The following is a 17,767-nucleotide window of genomic DNA, read 5'->3' as shown; positions in this document are numbered from 1 at the left end:
GTACGTATCTATTCTATTTATTTTATTTTGTTAGTATGTTTGGTTTTGTTCTCTGTCTCCCCCTTTTAGACTGTGAGCCCACTGTTGGGTAGGGACTGTCTCTAGATGTTGCCAACTTGGACTTCCCAAGCGCTTAGTACAGTGCTCTGCACACAGTAAGCGCTCAATAAATGCGATTGATGATGATTGATGGATATTTATTGAGCGCTTACTGTTTGCAGTGCACTGTACTAAGCGCTTCCCAAGTGCTGAGGACAGTGCTGTAAACCGAGTGAGCACTCATATACCATTGATTTATTAATCAGTCCTCTAGACTGTAAGCTCATTGTGGGCAGGGAACAGGTCTACCAACTCTGTTATATTGTACGCTCTCAGTGCTGTGGGTAGGGATTGTCTCTGTTGCTGAATTGTACTTTCCAAGCGCTTAGTACAGTGCTCTGCACACAGTAAGCTCTCAAAAAATACGATTGAATGAATGAAAGTAAGCGCTTATTAAATACCATTGATTGATGGATCAAGAATAACCCTCCTCTCTGACGTCACAATCCATGATTCCCGCTTCGGTACCCGGTTTTCTATCTCCTCCTTTTATTGATTTTTTTTGCCTCATCTTTCCTTTTCCCACCGACCCTCTAGTTATTGAAGGAAAAAGAATTATGGACTTTTTACACGGAGTGCCCAGGGCCCCAAGTAGTTGCGAAGTGTTAGCTTTGTTTATGCATGCTATTTCAAGGAGCATTTTGGAGTAATAATATAATAGTACTAATAATGGTATTTGTTAAATATTTGCTAAGCGCTGGGGTAGATTCAAGATAATCAGATCCCACATGGGGCTCATAGTCTAAGTAGGAGGGAGAACAGGTATTGAATCCCGATTTTACAGATGCACAGAAAAATAAATGACCTGCCCAGGGACATCTAGCAATAGGGCCATGGTGAATCTTAGGTTTGAGACCCATTATAATGGGCAAATTCTTTTATTACTGTAGATGCTCAAGCTTGGAGGTCAAAATGGCTTTTCACTGAAGGTTTCTCTTTGTCAGCATCCAGACAAGGGGCCTTTATCGGCTCCGGAACCTGGTTGCTGGTTCAGCTTCCGACAAAATGCCGGATCCTCTCCCTTTCCGCCGTTGAAACCACACTGCTTGAGGTAAAATGCCATCCAGGGAACCAGCTGGCAGCTGACCGATGGGCTTCATAGAAATAGCCCTCATAGGCTGGGTCTCTGCTGGCAAAATGAAAATAAAGTGATCTAAATAGGGCACCAAACAAACAAGCCACTTCCTTTTCCCCTCGTTTTTTCAGTGGAGCCTATTCCCAAGCCATCCAGATATCCCCTCCATGGGCCGCAGAGTGGTGTCCAGTGCTAGAAGGATCAATAAGGTCTTTCTTTAGATATTGGAAGAAGCCATAAAGAACCACCACTTCTGCCATCTCCCTGATGTTAGTAGCGGTTGTTTTGCCTCTAAGTTCGGCAAGGTCACGACAGACCTGCCCCTCTTTCTTAGTGTTTCCCTAATATCTTTGACTTCCAATCTGTTTTGCTTCTCGGCAACCTTCGCGGAGAGCGCAAGGTGCCCGAGTCCATGATAAGCAGAAGGGAGCCCATTAAAATAACTTGAAATTTGCAGTGAGGTTCGGGGAAAGAACGCTGAGCGTTAGATTTAACAATGATGAGAGCTTGGGAACCGAGGTAGAAACCCCCTCCCTTTTACTCCTCAGTCGGTGTTTCGTCGTGTACACACTTGCTCAAGGGTGAATTAGGGTTTTGGCAGGAATGCTGATTGAATTTGTGAGTGTACCGGGAGAACACGTGGCATCACATCTTGTTATTTTGCCAATTATTTGTGTGATTCAGCCGCAAGATCTGATTAGCGGCACTTGTAAATTTATTACTGGTGGTCAGCTGGGTTTTAGGACACCCCGTTTTGGGGGGGTGCCTTGATGCAGTCGCTTAGAGGCCTCACAAACAAAATTATCAACTTGCCGTTGTTTTATGCTGTCGAGTCATGTCCGACCCTCGGCGACACCATGGATGCATCTCTCCCCAGAACGTCCCGCTCTCCATCTGCAGTCGTTATGGTAGTGTATCCATAGAGTTTTCTTGATAAAAATATGGAAACGGTTTACCATTGCCTCCTTCTGCGCAGTAAATCTGAGTCTCCGTTCTCGACTCTCTCCCCTGCCGCTGCTGCCCAGCACAGGTGAATTTTGACTTGTAGCAGATTGCCTTCCACTCACTAGTCACTGCCCAAGCTAGGAATGGAATGGATATGCCTCTGCTTAACTCTTCCTCCCATAGTTGAGACTGGTAGAGTACTGGAAACTCTCCAGGTGTGACCCTGAGAGGCCATCAACTTGTTAAACGAGGCAAAATAGGATTTTGATTAGAATTTAATCAAATTCTAGTAGCCTAGTGGGTGGAACAAGAGGCCTGGGAGTTAGAAGGACCGGGGTACAATCTTGGCTCTGCCACTTGCCTGCTGTGTGATTCATTCATTCATTCATTCAGTTGTATCTATTGAGCGCTTACTGTGCGCAGAGCACTGTACTAAGCGCTTGTGAAGTCCAAGTTGGCAACATATAGAGACGGTCCCTACCCAACAACGGGCTCACAGTCTAGAAGGGGGGAGACAGACAACAAAATAAAACACGTGGACAGGTGTCATCACCAGAATAAATAGAAGTAAAGTTCGATGCACATCATTAACAAATTAAATATGGTCTTGGGCAAGTCTCCTCACTTCTCTGTGACCAGTTATATTACTGATATATTACTGATACTGATATACTGATATCACTGATATATATCACTATATATATATATATACTGATATATCAGTAGTATAGTGACTAACACTGAGAGCCATAGATGGGACATGGACTGTGTCCATCTGATTAGCTTGTATGCACCCCAACACTTAGTTCAGTGCCTGACCCCTAGTAAGCACTTAACAAATACTATTAAAAAAAAAACAAAAAAAAGCTTGCCATATTTGGAAGCTGAATTTGTTTTAGGTTGGGCTGCTTGGGTGGTTCTAAACCTGGGGAATCTGTTGGTTAGGGGAAAGTTAGTTTTGCTCTAGTCCTACCTAGACCCAAGTCATTCCTGGTCAGTAGGAATCACCTCCTCTTCCTCCTCCCACTCCCCTCCTCCCTCCATACATTCATTGTGTCACATTTATTGAACAATTACTGTGTGCAGAGATCTGTACTGAGCACTTGGGAGCTAAGGTGCTGCCGATTGTAGATTCTGCATCTCTCGTTGTTGGTTCAGGATTTCGTTTGGTTCTGGCCGCTCTGGTCCAGGTCGGCCCAGAAACGGTTCAGTCTGACTAGAAGTAGTTCTGAGTAGGCCTACAACTTCAGACTAGCGTGGTCTTCAGCCGGAGCCAGCTTCAGCTAGGCCTGCGGGTTGAAGTGGGGCAGGATCCAATCGGTAAATTCTATTCAAGTCGGCCCACAGAGGAAATAGGGGCCGCTAATCGAAATCCTCGGGGGATTTCAATCCTGTCAGGTGGGACCATCATCATCATCATCAATCGTATTTATTGAGCGCTTACTATGTGCAGCCTGAGGCAGTAGCTCCTCTCTCCAGGTTGGTTAAGATCGGGTGCTGCACATCATCCGTCTCTGTTTGGCCCCCTGTACCTCTCTCACTCTAGGCCTGTACGGTAACCCCAAGTTACTCCCTTATTTGTTGTAGAAGAGAGAAAATTGATTTTCTTTGAGGAAGCAAATGAAAGGTCCTGAAGAGACTCCTTTTGAAGACATTTGCTCCCTGTCAAGGTTCTGCCTCCTCCACACCCTGTAAATCCGTTCTGAGTACAAGCCTTTGGAGTTCTTTGGTTTCTGGGAGTGAGTGTTGGTTTGGCTTTTTAAAATTAGGTGAGGCCTCCTCCTCCTGTTAGGGGTGAGTTGACTGCACTTTTTTCTAGAAGTTGTGGTGTGGGGTGGTCCACAATAAGCCCCATTTGGATAGAGCACGGGCCTGGGATTTAAATAAATAAAAAATATTTATTTTATTTTGTTAGTATGTTTGGTTTTGTTCTCTGTCTCCCCCTTTTAGACTGTGAGCCCACTGTTGGGTAGGGACTGTCTCTATATGTTGCCAATTTGTACTTCCCAAGCGCTTAGTACAGTGCTGTGCACACTGTAAGCGCTAAATAAATACGATTGATGATGATGATGATGGGACTCAGAAGGTCATGGGTTCAAAACCCAGCTCTGCCATGTATCTGCTCTGTGACCTTGAGCAAGTCACTTTACTTCTCTGTGCCTCAATTCCCTCATCTGTAAAATGGAGGTTGAGACTGGGAGCCCCACGGGAGACAGAGACTGTGTCCAACTTGATTTGCTTATATCCACCCCAGTGTTTTTAATACAGTGCCTTGCACATAGTAAGCGCTAAAGAAATACCATACTTATTATTATTATTATTATTAGTCCCATCAGGCTTTGACAATAGGAACAAACTTTGGTTGAATTTGTAACTCTTCGGGCTTTTCAAGGTAGCCATTTGACATGGAGTATGTTCCCATTTTACTATGGTACTGGGTGTCTGATGCTAATTGCAGTCCTGTGCCCTAAAATATTTTTGTGTGTTTCTTCCCTTTCACCTTTTAAAACTCTAAGCTTTAGACAACCCATTTAAGACTGCATGAAGGAAGGGGAAACTGACTCAGTGTTTGGGAAGGATTAAAGATCATTATCATCATCATCATTATCAAGATGATTTGTTAAACCTTGTCTAGAAGAGATTATAGGGAAAGTTTGTCAGTCAAGGACCGTGGCCCAACAGGGGCTCACAGATCCAAAAGGGAAGAGAACTCAAATGGGGAGAAAGAATTGTCAGTTCAAATTCAGTACTTCAAAAATGAACTTGGTAGCTCAAAAAAATCAGTGCTTCTTAATTGCTAGGATGGTGGTATGTGGGCTGGAGAATATCAGGTCTCAGATTCCCTACAGCTCCATGAATAATAATGATGATAATAATAATTGTGGTATTTGTTAAGCACTTACTATGCGCTAAGCAGTGAATTAAGCACAAGTCAATCAGGTCAAGCACAGACCTTGTCCTACACGGAGCATACAATCTCAGGGGAGGGGAATGGATATTGAATCCCCATTTTAGAGATGAAGAAACTGTAGATTCTGAACTCATCGTGGATAGGGAATGTGTCTATCATCTCTGTTGTATTGTTCTTTCCCAAGTACTTAGTAACAGTGCTCTGCACACAGCACTCAGTAAATTCCATTGATTGAAGAAACTGAGACACAGATAAGTCAAATGATTTGCCAAGGTCACACAGCAGGAAAGTGGAAGAGCTGGGATTAGAAGCCGGGTCCTCTCGCTCCCAGGGCGGGAAGACCCCTCCAAAGAGAAGCTCCTCTGTCCTCTATGCCGGCCTTCTACTCCCTCTGGGCCGGGTCTTTCTCTTGGTAGTGACAGGAGGACATGTGAAGAGCTTGGCTTCATCTGCCTTCCCAGAGCGGGGCCTTGATAGTATAATAATGGTGGTATTTATTAAGCATCTTTGTGGTAACACTCAGGCCTACTTTGATTTTTAATCTTTCTCTGCCCAACAATTGGGGTCTGTCCAGGCACGTGCCACCATGGCCTTTGGATCACCTGGATTGGACGGTCTGGGCAGGCCGGAGTTTAAGATTTCAGAAGACGGGAAAATGCGGATCTCCTCAGTCCTACCATCCGTTAACTTTTCATCAATCGTATTTATTGAGCGCTTACTATGTGCAGAGCACTGTACTAAGTGCTTGGGAAGTACAAATTGGCAACATATAGAGACAATCCCTACCCAGCAGTGGGCTCACAGTCTAAAAAGGGGACTTTTGCTCAGAAGTGATCAAGACATCCTCAAAGCATGGCTTCCCCTTGAATTACAGCGCTCTGGATTTTAACCCTTTTGCGGTACTTAAAGTTGCTAAAATTAATTGCACATGAAGGGATTGCATCCTTCAATCTTGCCCACTTATTATTGTATTCTAGCGGTAATCCTTTACCCTTTAGATATTAACCTGCTCTCAGTCTAACTGTGTCCAAAATGGGAGTCAGTATATGGAGGGAATTCATTCTTCCCTAATGCAAGTAGTTTTGGTGATCTCGACATCAGTCAGTCAATTAATCAAGGGTAGTTATTGACTTATTTACTGGCTGCAGAGCACTGTACCAAGCACATGGGAGAGTACCATATAAAATGTAACAACATGAACCTGTTTTCTTTTACGAAATCAAATCTGAAGCTCTGGACAAAGCTTTGCAGTTGTTAACCTGGGCTGATTGTGGCTTATTCTGGCCCCTTGCTTTGCTTGCTTAAGGATTATGAAACAAGCTGTTCCGTTTTGCTACTTGTTAGCATCTCTGGTAAAAAGTCTTGTAGGGAGGTTGTTGACTAAAATAGAATTTTGGATTATCCGTTACGCTTTCTGAATGGGGGCTGGCTGCTTTTATAAATTGTTCGACTTGGTAGTATTTTCTGCAACTTTTGGAAAAAGCCGTCAAAAATTTCATTATTGGTGGAACCTCTGTTTATTACTACTACTACTACTACTACTGCTACTACTACTACTACTCCTCTAAGTAGGAGAGAGAGCAGGTTTTGAAACCCCATCTTGCAGGTGAGGGAACATGAAAGTGACCTGATTTGCCCAAGGTTATGCAGCAAGTACGTGGTGGAGCTGGGATTAGAACCCAGGTCCTCGGACTCTTTCAGTATGCCTCATTGCTTACCATTCCTTTTGTGTGCCTCATACTACATTAGTGCCCATTAAATATCAAGTCCTGGTCAGCCACAATCAGTCTTTGTGGCTCTCCACATGGTAAACTCGGCATTATCCTCAACTTATGTCATTCAACCTGCATATTCAGTCGGCCACCAAATCCTGTCGGTTCTACCTTCTCTTTCCTCTCCATCCAAACTGCTCCAGTGCTGAACCAAGCGCTTATCACATCCTGCCTTGACTACTGCATCACCCTCTTCGCTGACCTCCCTGCCTCATGTCCTTCCCGCCTCCAGTCCCTACTTCACTCTGCTGCCAAATTGATTTTCTGACAAACCACTCTATCCGCATCTCCTCACTCTTCAAAAATCTCCAGTGGTTGCCCATCCATTTCCGCGTCAGACAAGAACTCCACACCATTGGCTTTAAGGCATTCATTCATTCATTGTCGTATTTATTGAGCGCTTACTGTGTGCAGAGCACTGTACTAAGCTCTCGGAAAGAGAAGCAGCGTGGTTCAATGGAAGGAGCTCGGACTTTGGAGTCAGAGGCCATGGGTTCAAATCCCGGCTCTGCCAATTGTCAGCTGTGTGACTTTGGGCAAGTCACTTAAATTCTCTGTGCCTCAGTGACCTCATCTGTAAAATGGGGATGAAGACTGTGAGCCCCCCGTGGGACAACCTGATCACCTTGTAAGCGCTTAGAACAGTGCTTTGCACATAGTAAGTGCTTAATAAATGCTATTATTATTATTATTATTACAGCTCAGCAACAGAGACATTCCCTACCCAACGACGGGCTCACAGTCTAGAAGGGGGGGAGACATTCAGCTCTCCCACTCCTACCTTTCCTTGCTGATCTCCAGCAACCCACTTTGCTTCTCTAATTCATTCAATCGTATTTATTGAGCGCTTACTGTGTGCAGAGCACTGTACTAAGCGCTTATGCCACCTTGCTCGCTGTACCTTGTTGTCATTTTTCATGTCACTGATCCCTTGCCCACATCATCCCTCTTTCCTGGAATTCCTTCCCCCTTCAGATCTGGCAGACCCCCACTCTTCCCCTTTTCAAAGCCTAATTAAATGACATCTCCTCCAGGAGACCTTCCCCTCATTTCCTCTACCTGTACTCCCCCCTGTCTCGCCTGGACACTCAAATCTGGACCCCCTAAGCACTTCTATTCCTTTTTCCCTGCTGGAGAAGCAGTGTGGCTCAGTGGAAAGAGCACGGGTTTTGGAGTCAGAGGTCACGGGTTCAAATCCCGGCTCTGCCAATTGTCAGCTGTGTGACTTTGGGCAAGTCACTTAACTTCTTTGTGCCTCAGTTACCTCATCTGTAAAATGGGGATTAAGATTGTGAGCCCCCCATGGGAAATCCTGATCACCTTGTAACCTCCCCAGCGCTTAGAACAGTGCTTTGCATATAGTAAGCGCTCAATAAATGCCATTATTATTATTATAATATTATTATTCCCCCTGTCCCTCAGCATCTGTGTACATCTCATACTCTCCCATTTCCCTATCTGTAATATATTTTAATGTCCGCCTCTCTACCCTGTAAGTTCTTCATGGGCAGGGATCTTGTCTTCCACCTGATTTGTAACACACTCTCCCAAGCACTTAATTCATTTTTTCAGTTGCATTCACTGAGCGTTTACTGTTTGAAGAGCACTGTACTATGCACTTGGGAGAGTACAACACAACAACAGACACATTCCCTGCCCTCAAGAAGCATACAGTCTAGAGGGGGAGCCAGACATTAATATAAATAAATAAATTACAGATATGTGCATTTGTAATAATACTAATAATAACAATAGCATTTGTTAAGCACTTTACAGTCCACAGCTCGAGTTCTGATCAGAATTCAAAACTAACCTTTGACACAATCATCGTGACATTCACTGGACCACCCCCCCAAAAATAAAAGCTTCAAGCTTTTTTTTAACGTCTGACTCCCATGACGTTAAAATGAATTATGTTTAGGGGGAAAAGTAAAGTATATGGATGGGGTGAGATTGAAATAATAATAATAATGGTTGTGGTATTTGTTAAGTGTTTACTGTGTGCCAGGCACTAGAGAAGCAGCGTGGCTCAGTGGAAAGGGCACGGGCTTTGGAGTCAGAGGTCATGGGTTTGAATCCCGGCTACACCACTTGTCTACTGCGTGACCTTGGGCAAGTCACGTAACTTCTCTGAGCCTCAGTTACCTCATCTGTAAAATGGGGATGATGACTGTGAGCCCCCAATGGGACAACCTGATCACCTTGTAACCTCCCCAGCGCTTAGAACAGTGCTTTGCACATAGTAAGCGCTTCATAAATGCCATTATTATTACTATTATTATTATTATTACTAAGCGCTGGAGTGGAGACAAGCCCAATTGGATTGGACGCAGTCCCTTGTCCCACATGGGACTCTCATTCTCAATAATAATAATAATACTGGCATTTATTAAGCGCTTATTATGTGCCAAGCACTGTTCTAAATGCTAGGGAGTTTACAAGGTGATCAGGTTGTCCCACAGGGGGCTCGCAGTCTTAATCCCCATTTTCCAGATGAGGTAACTGAGGCCCAGAGAAGTGAAGTGACTTGCCCAAAGTCACACAGCTGACAAGTGGCGGAGCTGGGATTTGAACCCATGACCTCTAACTCCAAAGCCCGGGCTCTTTCCACTGAGCCACGCTGCTTCCCACAGTCCCCATTTTACAGATAAGGTACCAGGCACAGAGGAGTCAAGTGACTTACCCAAGGTCACACAGCAGGCGAGTGGCAGAACCGGGATTAGAACCCATGCCCAAGCTCTGTCCACTGTGCCATGCTGCTTCTCACAGCCAATGGATGGGGGACGGGGAAGTAATTTGGGATGACCTCTTGGATGCTATGTTATTGTAGAAGGATCGCGATGGTGGGGAGTGTGGTGAACTGTTGGATATGATGGGGAAGGCCCAAGGGAGGACATGGATGAGAAGCAGTGTGGGATAGTGGTTAGAGCATCAGTCTGGGAGTCTGAAGGTCCTGGATTCTTCACTTCTCTGTGCCTGTTATCTCATCTGTAAAATGGGGATTGAAACTGTGATCCCCACCCGGGATCAGGGACTGTGTTGTGGGAATAGAAGATTCTATTCCCAGCTCTACCACTTGTCTGGTGGGTAACCATGGGCAACTAATAATAATAATAATAATAATAATAATGGCACTTATTAAGTGCTTACTATGTGCAAAGCACTGTTCTAAGCGCTTGGGAGGTTACAAGGTGATCAGGTTGTCCCACGGGGGGCTCACAGTCTTCATCCCCATTTGACAGATGAGGTAACTGAGGCCCAGAGAATCAAAGTGACTTGCCCAAAGTCACACAGCTGACAAGTGGCGGAGCCGGAATTTGAACCCATGACCTCTGACTCCAAACCCCGGGCTTTTCCCACTGAGTCACGCTGCTTCTCATGATTAGCGCTCCCCGTCAGGGAATCGAACCCCGGTCTCCCGCGTGACAGGCGGGGATACTTACCACTATACTAACGAGGAAGTCACTTCACTTCTCTGTGCCTCAGTTGTCTCATCTGTAAAATGGGGATTGAAACTGGGATCCCCACCTGGGACAGGGATTTTGTCCAACCCAATTTGCTCGTATCCACCCCAGCGCTTAGTGCAGTGTCTGGCACATAGTAAATGCTTAACGGGTGCCACAGTTATTTATTATTGTTTATGGGTAAAGGGTCGACGGCTGGAGAGATGAATTTAAGGTACAGAGAGTAGGATGGTGTCAGAGGAACAGAGTGTGCGCGTGGGGTAGTAGAAGGAGGTCAGTGAGATCATGTAGGAGGGGGTGAGTTGACTGAGCGCCTAAAAGCTCAGGGTAAGGCGTTTTCATTTGAAGCTGTTTACACACAGACCAAAGTCCCTGATTCTCACATCAGTTGGGCCTTGTAATAATAATAATAATAATAATAATAATGATGGTATTTGTTAAGCGGACTGTGACACAGTGAACCTCTTTCTCTTCTTCAGTAGTAGCCAATGAATCATCATCATCATCAATCGTATTTATTGAGCGCTTACTCTGTGCAGAGCACTGTACTAAGCGCTTGGGAAGTACAAATTGGCAACATATAGAGACAGTCCCTACCCAACAGTGGGCTCACAGTCTAAAAGGGGAAGACAGAGAACCAAACCAAACATACTAACAAAATAAAATAAATAGAATAGATATGTACAAGTAAAATAAATAAATAAATAAATAGAGTAATAAATATGTACAAACATATGCATATATACAGGTGCTGTGGGAATGGCAGAAAAAAAATCCTGTCTGCAAAACTAAGATGGATGGAGGGTAATTGTGTAATTATAGGCCGGGGATCTGAATAATTGTAGGAATTTGGGGTAGGCTTTCACTTTCTAAAAGTTTAGAAAGAAAGGGAGCTTCACCGTTGGATGATTTGGACTTTAACACATTTGGTTTAAGTAAGTCTCTTAAAAAAAAAAATAAAGTGCCCTCCCCTAGAGAGAAAGAATGCACGGTTCATTGGATTTTGGCTTGCTAGGATGGGATAAGAATGGGAAATGTGTTGGAGTTGACGCTAGGCAAAGAATACTCTATCTCTGGGAAATAAAAGTGACTTTTGGAACACTCAAATGGAGATTTGTTGGGTGATTTATTTGCCCAATTTTCTGAAGAGATGGTCTGGGCCTTCCTTAATTCTCCTGGTGGGCAGGGAATGTGTCTGTTATACTGCATTCTCCCAAGAGCGTAGTACAGTCCTCTACACAAAGTAAGCACTCAATAAATACCATTGATTGATTGATGATAGGTTTCACAGTGACATAGGTGTGTTTGGTAAGCGTCTGCCTGTGGAGTCTTGTTCACTTAGCCAGGTTCTCATTCTTATTGTGGGCAGGGAATGTGTCTGTTATATTGTTATATTCTCCCAAATGCTTAGTCCAGTGCTCTGCACACAGTAAGCGCTCAGTAAACACCACCTTTTGATGGTGGGTTTTACAGTGATATAGGTGTGTTTTGTAAGTGTCTGCCCATGGAGTCCGATTCAGCCAGGAGTAATAATAATAATAATAATGGCATTTATTAAGCGCTTACTATGTGCAAAGCACTGTTCGTGCTGCTCCTTTTCCATAAGTTCTGGACAGCATTTTACACTTTTCTCTAGCAGGTTTTCTTCGTTTTTCCATCTCTTCCATGCAGTCATTTCAGTTAGACTCGAAATAGCCGGAAAGAGAAAAAGATTCCCTTTCATAGAGGGTCATTTGGATGTGAGTATTTGGATGTGAAGCTGCGTGGCTTAATGGAAAGAGCACAGGCTTGGGAGTCAGAGGTCATGAGTACTAATCATTCATTCAGTCAGTCATATTTATTGAGCGCTTATTGTGTGCAGAGCACTGTACTAAGCGCTTGGGAAGTACAGTTCAGCAGTCCCGGCTACGCCACTCGCCAGCTGCGTGACTTTGCTCAAGTCGCCTAAACTTCTCTGTACCTCGGTTACCTTATCCCGTCCTAGCCCGCCAGAATCCAAAGAACCGTGTCTCCTTTCTCTCTAGAGGAGGGCACTTTTATTTTTTTTTTTTAAGAGACTTCCATAAACCGAATGTGTTAAAGTCCAAATCATCCAACGGTGAAGCTCCCTTTCTTTCCAAACTTTTAGAAAGTGAAAGCCTACCCCAAATTCATACAACCATTCAGATCCCCGGCCTGTAATCATGCAATTACCCCCCCATTCATCTTAGTTTTGCAGACAGGATTTTTTTTCCTGCCATCTTAATTGGCTTGTACTGAAGAAGAGAAAGAGGTTCACTGTGTCATAATCTCAGCTCTGAAGCTACAAGGCCCAACTGATGTGAGAATCAGGGACTTTGGTGGGTGTCAACAGTTTCGTATGGAAACTCCTTTACCCTGACTGTGAGCCCCCATGGGACAACCTGATAACCTTGTATCTACCCCAGTGCTTAGAACAGGGCTTGGCACATACTAAGCGCTTAACTAATACCATCATCATCATCGTCTCATTTTAGGTTGATGGGGTGTTGCTTCCCTCTCCCCAGTCACTTCCCAATCAAGCGTCATGTACGCTAGGTGTACATAACACCGTGTCCACTACTAATCTCCCACCATTTCTAGGAAGGTGATGAATAGATGGCTGAGCCTCAGTCCAGTCATGGAGACGTCAAGACCGAGAACCTGCGGGAAGGAGTAATGATGATGATAGCATTTCCTAAGCGCCTAGTCTAGGCTAAGTATTGGGCTAATTATTGAGGAAGATAGTCAATGGTATTTATTGAGCGCTTAATGTGTGCAGAGCAATCATCATCATCAATCATATTTATTGAGCGCTTACTGCGTGCAGAGCACTGTACGAAGCGCTTGGGAAGTCCAAGTTGGCAACATATAGAGACAGTCCCTACCCAACAGTAGGGCTCACAGTCTAAAAGGGGGAGACAGAGAACAAAACCAAACATACTAACAAAATAAAATAAATAGAATAGATATGTACTAGTTAAATAAATAGAGTAACAGATATGTACAAACATATATCCATATATACAGGTGCAGTGGGGAAGGGAAGGAGGTAAGATGAGGGGGATGGAGAGGGGGACGAGGGGGAGAGGAAGGGAGAGTACAATATAGCAGTATAACAGACTCATTCCCTTATCCAGCGTGGCTCAGTGGAAAGAGCCCGGACTTTGGAGTCAGAGGTCATGGGTTCAAATCCTGGCTCCGCCAACTGTCAGCTGTGTGACTTTGGGCAAGTCACTTAACTTCTCTGGGACTCAGTTTCCTCATCTGTAAAATGGGGATTAAAACTGTGAGCCCCCTGTGGGACAACCTGATCACTTGTAACCTCCCCAGTGCTTAGAACAGTGCTTTGCACATAGTAAGCACTTAACAAATACCATCATCATCATCATTATTATTATCCTATCAGACACAGCCTCTTTTCCTCATGGGCATCATAATCAAAGGAGGAGGGAGACTTGGACACATGGTTCAGACATGGTCAATAGCAAGTATTGATCACGCTGTGGGAAGGGGTGTGGCTTAGTGGAAAAAGCATGGGTCTGGGGGGGTCAGAGGACCTGAGTTCTAATTCTGGCTCTGCCATTTGTCTGCCTTGTGCCCTTGGACAGGTCACTTCACTTCTCGGTGCCTCAGTTGCATCATCTGTAAAAGGGGGATTAGGACTGTGAGCCCTATGTGGGACGTGGACTGTGTTCATTCAGCCGTATTTATTGAGCGCTTACTGTGTGCAGAGCACTGTACTAAGTGCTTGGAAGGTACAGTTCGGCAACAAATAGAGACAATCCCTACCCAACAATGGGCTCACAGTCTAGAAGTTGGCTTGTATCTACCCCAGAGCTTAGTACAGTGACTGACACATGGTAAGTGCTTAACAAATACCATTTTTAAAAAAGTATCCTGGGAAATTTATTTTAGAGTTCCTCCAGGCCTTATTTTTGTGATATTCATTCATTCAGTCGTATTTATTGAGCGCTTACTGTGTGCAGAGCACTGTACTAAGCGCTTGGGAAGTACAAGTTGGAAACATATAGAAACGGTCCCTACCCAACAGCGGGCTCACAGTCCAGAAATCATTTCAATATTTTGTTTACTTTTTAAAACAGTGGCAGAGCTGCCAAATCATACTTAGTTTTTGCTGCACTCTAACCCCCAGATCTTTTTCTTCTGCTCTTAAGCCACGTGAACCCTTCTCCAGTTTGCTTTTGTGGAATTTGTTTTTCTTCCTTAAGCGAGTCTCTCTTCCTGAGCCCGCAGTACCCTGCTGAAATCATGGTCTGAGGCAGAAATTCAGTGGCTTGATTTGTGTATTCCTCCCAATAGCGTTCCTGTTTGGTTTCATAAATGCGTAAAATAGCAAATCAGAAAGTCACAAATGAAACGTCTGTACTGGGCACGTTAAGGGCTAATAAACTACCAAGCTCACTAGCGGAGCTGGAGGAAGGGGGAATTCGGCTGGGGGTTTCTAGCCGATGATTTATCTGTCAGAGGCCATCACATGAGCTCCTCTGCGGCATCAGTACGCCTTTGATCCTTCTGCACTTAAAGGGTGGCCTCTTGGAGTTAGATTGGGAGGAGTGGAGGGGAATCAGGTGACAGCGATCCACTAGGCAGCGGACCCCAGCCCGGAGCAGAGCTAAAAATGGCAAACGGGCCCCCGCAGTGCTTGCTTGTAAATCCCTTCAAGGCCAAATCCGTCCAGCAGTACAGTCCGCTGTGGTTCACCCAATTACGGGGCTTTCCTCGCAGCCACACGCTCCTCTGAGCAGAAAGATTTCACCTGTAATTAAGCCTCTGGGGGCAAATCCTCTTTATTTCCTGGCTCTTCCCCATTTTCCAGTAGTTGAGAAGGCTAGTGGCAATGTCGGGAGGATCAAAGAACTACAAAAAAACCCCCAAACAGTTGCAGAACACAGCACAGAATACTGGTGGAGCTGACCCGACCTGCTTCTTCCAAGTTCCCTTGTTTTGGGAAGATTCCTGTTGGAGCTTGGCCTGAAAGAGTGTCTGTCCTTAGGAATAATATGTGGGTCGGGAGCGCGGCTGTATCCCTGAGAGATGGTTGGTGTCTGTCATCTGGGCCTCACTGTGGTTTTAGGAGATCGTTTGGACTTGGAATTAAAGCCTTAGTGGAAAGAGCACAGGCCCGGGAGTCAGAGGCCGTGTTGCGTGACCTTGAACAAGTCACAGAACCTCACTCTGCCTCAGTTTCATCATCTTTAAAATGGGGATTCAATACCTGTTTTCCCTCCTACTTACGGTGAACCCCATGTGGCGCAGGGGCTATCTCCAACCATGTTTTCCTGTATCCACCTCAGTGTTTACTACACTGCTTGGCTCATAGTAAGTGCTTGACAAATACCACTTCTATTTATTATCATTATTATTAATAGTAATAATAATAATAAAGAACTCAGTTCTCTTGACTCCAGGTTCATCCCCCCCTGAATTTTCAGTGTGACCTGGATTCATTACTCGAACCTCTCTAGGGGGAGTAAAGTAATTGCTCTTTCTCACGCCCCAAAGTCAGTAAACCACTCCGCAGATAAGTCTGGAAAACTTGCACGTAGTAAGCGCTTCATAAATGCCATCATTATTATTATTATCATCAACCCACAGAAGATGTGTTCCCAACTTGCCCTTTTCCCCTGAAGTACCCGAGCTAGCAAACAAGTATTTCCTTTTTACTTGCCTGATTGATCGTTCCTCTCCAGGGGCGAGAGACTATTTGCAAGATGAGTTGTCAAGAGGAGCGAGATGGTACGGAAACACTCAAATTGTCACGAAGGAAGGTATATTCCAGATTATGGCGCTTTTCTTGCTTTTTTCGCTCTAGGCCAGGGGAGGCCAGTTGCTCGCCAGCCTGGTGCGGCTCATCGTCCCCGCTGTGAGGTCCGAGCTGCGCCGGTTCGTAATTCCCCCCCAACCTGCCGGTTGCAGAGTGCCGCTGATCCTCCAGCCCTTTCCCTCTAGACTGGAAGCTCGTTGTGGACAGGGAATGCGCCCGTTGATTGTTATATTGTCCTCTCCCAAGCGCTCAGTACAGTGCTGTGCACACAGCAAGCGCTCAATAAATACGACAGACTGGCTGATTGCCTGAAGGACTCCATCTCGTTCAGAACTGGAGAAGATGGAGAGTAGACTGCAGCATGGCCCAGTGAACGGAGGACCTGGGTTCCGGTCCCGGCTCCTCCACTTGTCTGCTGTGCGCCCTTGGGCAAGTCACTCAACTTCTCTGTCCCTCAGTCACCTGACCTGTAAAATGAAGATTAAGACCGTGAAAGGCTTTCGCTTTCTACAAGTTTAAAAAGGGAGCTTCACCGTTGGATGATTTGGACTTTAACGCATTTGGTTTAAGTGAGTCTCTTAAACAAAAAAATAAAGTGCCCTCCCCTAGAGAGAAAGGATACACGGGTCAGTGGATTTTGGCTTGCTAGGATGGGATAAGAATGGGAAATGTGTTTGAGTTGACTCTAGGCAAAGAATACTTTATCTCTGGGGAATAAAAGTGACATTTGGAACACTCAAATGGAGATTTACTTGGTGATTTATTTGCCCAAGTGCTCAGTACAGTGCTTTGCACAAGCGCTCAGTAAGTACGATGGACTGCTCGTTGGTGCAGTCCCGGCTTGTGTAATAATAATAATAATAATGGCATTTATTAAGCGCTTACTATGTGCGAAGCACTGTTCTAAGCGCTGGAGAGGTTACAAGGTGATTAGGTTATCCCACGGGGGGCTCACAGTCTTCGTTGACCAGCTTTCTACCCCATGGTGCCACCTTCCCCGGGACGCCCGCTCGCCATGCTGGGAAAAGGAATTGTTTCCGAACCTGCTTTGGGTCTCTGGCAAGTCCGCTCCCAAGACCTGGCCCACCTACCTGCTCCGTATCAACACTAGTTTAAGTGGAATTAATAGAGATCTCTTGCTATTAAGAAACGTCTCTCACTGTGCTTTTTTATGCCCCTTTGGGTTTCATTTTCTCTTGAAAAATGGAAGAAAAAGAAGCGGTGTTTAGCACATCCCTCAGGATGCATTCCACATTAAAGTTGTTGTTTTTCAAAATTGTGTTCCATTGGCTAAGGTGGATTTTATTGGGGTCTGATTGAGTTCATTCCCTTATAGTGGTGATAATAGTAATTATGATAACAATAATAATTGTGGTAGCTGTTCGGCGTTTACTAGGCGCCAGGCATTGTTCTAAGCACTGAGGTAGATCAAAGATAATCGGGTTGGACACAGTCCCTGCCCCAACCGGGGCTCACGGTGTTCACCCCCATTTTACAGATGAGGTAACTGAGCCACAGAGAAGTGAAGTGACTTGCCAAAGGCCACACAGCTGACAGAGAAGCAGTGTGGCTCAGTGGAAAGAGCCCGGGCTTTGGAGTCAGAGGTCCTGGGTTCAAATCCCAGCTCCGCCACTTGCCAGCTGTGTGACTTTGGGTAAGTCACTAGCTTCTCTGTGCCTCAGTTACTTCATCCGTAAAATGGGGATTAAGTCTGTG

General features: G+C 45.1%; 1 protein-coding gene and 2 non-coding genes across 9 annotated transcripts in view; 1 reads left to right on the top strand and 2 right to left on the bottom strand.

The window, feature by feature from the left end:
* PPP1R12B (protein phosphatase 1 regulatory subunit 12B) overlaps positions 1 to 17,767 on the top strand; it is a 282,648-nt gene that overhangs the window by 19,360 nt on the left and 245,521 nt on the right. The window lies entirely within an intron of this gene.
* Positions 2,215 to 2,352, bottom strand: LOC119931046. The gene has a single exon (XR_005451914.1). It is a non-coding gene; the product is annotated as a small nucleolar RNA SNORA7 (small nucleolar RNA).
* On the bottom strand, positions 10,191 to 10,262 carry TRNAD-GUC. The gene has a single exon. It is a non-coding gene; the product is annotated as a tRNA-Asp (tRNA).

This window comes from Tachyglossus aculeatus, chromosome 7 (genome assembly GCF_015852505.1).
Source record: "Tachyglossus aculeatus isolate mTacAcu1 chromosome 7, mTacAcu1.pri, whole genome shotgun sequence".
Taxonomy (NCBI): Eukaryota; Metazoa; Chordata; class Mammalia; order Monotremata; family Tachyglossidae; genus Tachyglossus; species Tachyglossus aculeatus.
Note: the sequence above shows the minus strand (reverse complement) of the source record. Positions and strands in the feature narration are given on the sequence as shown.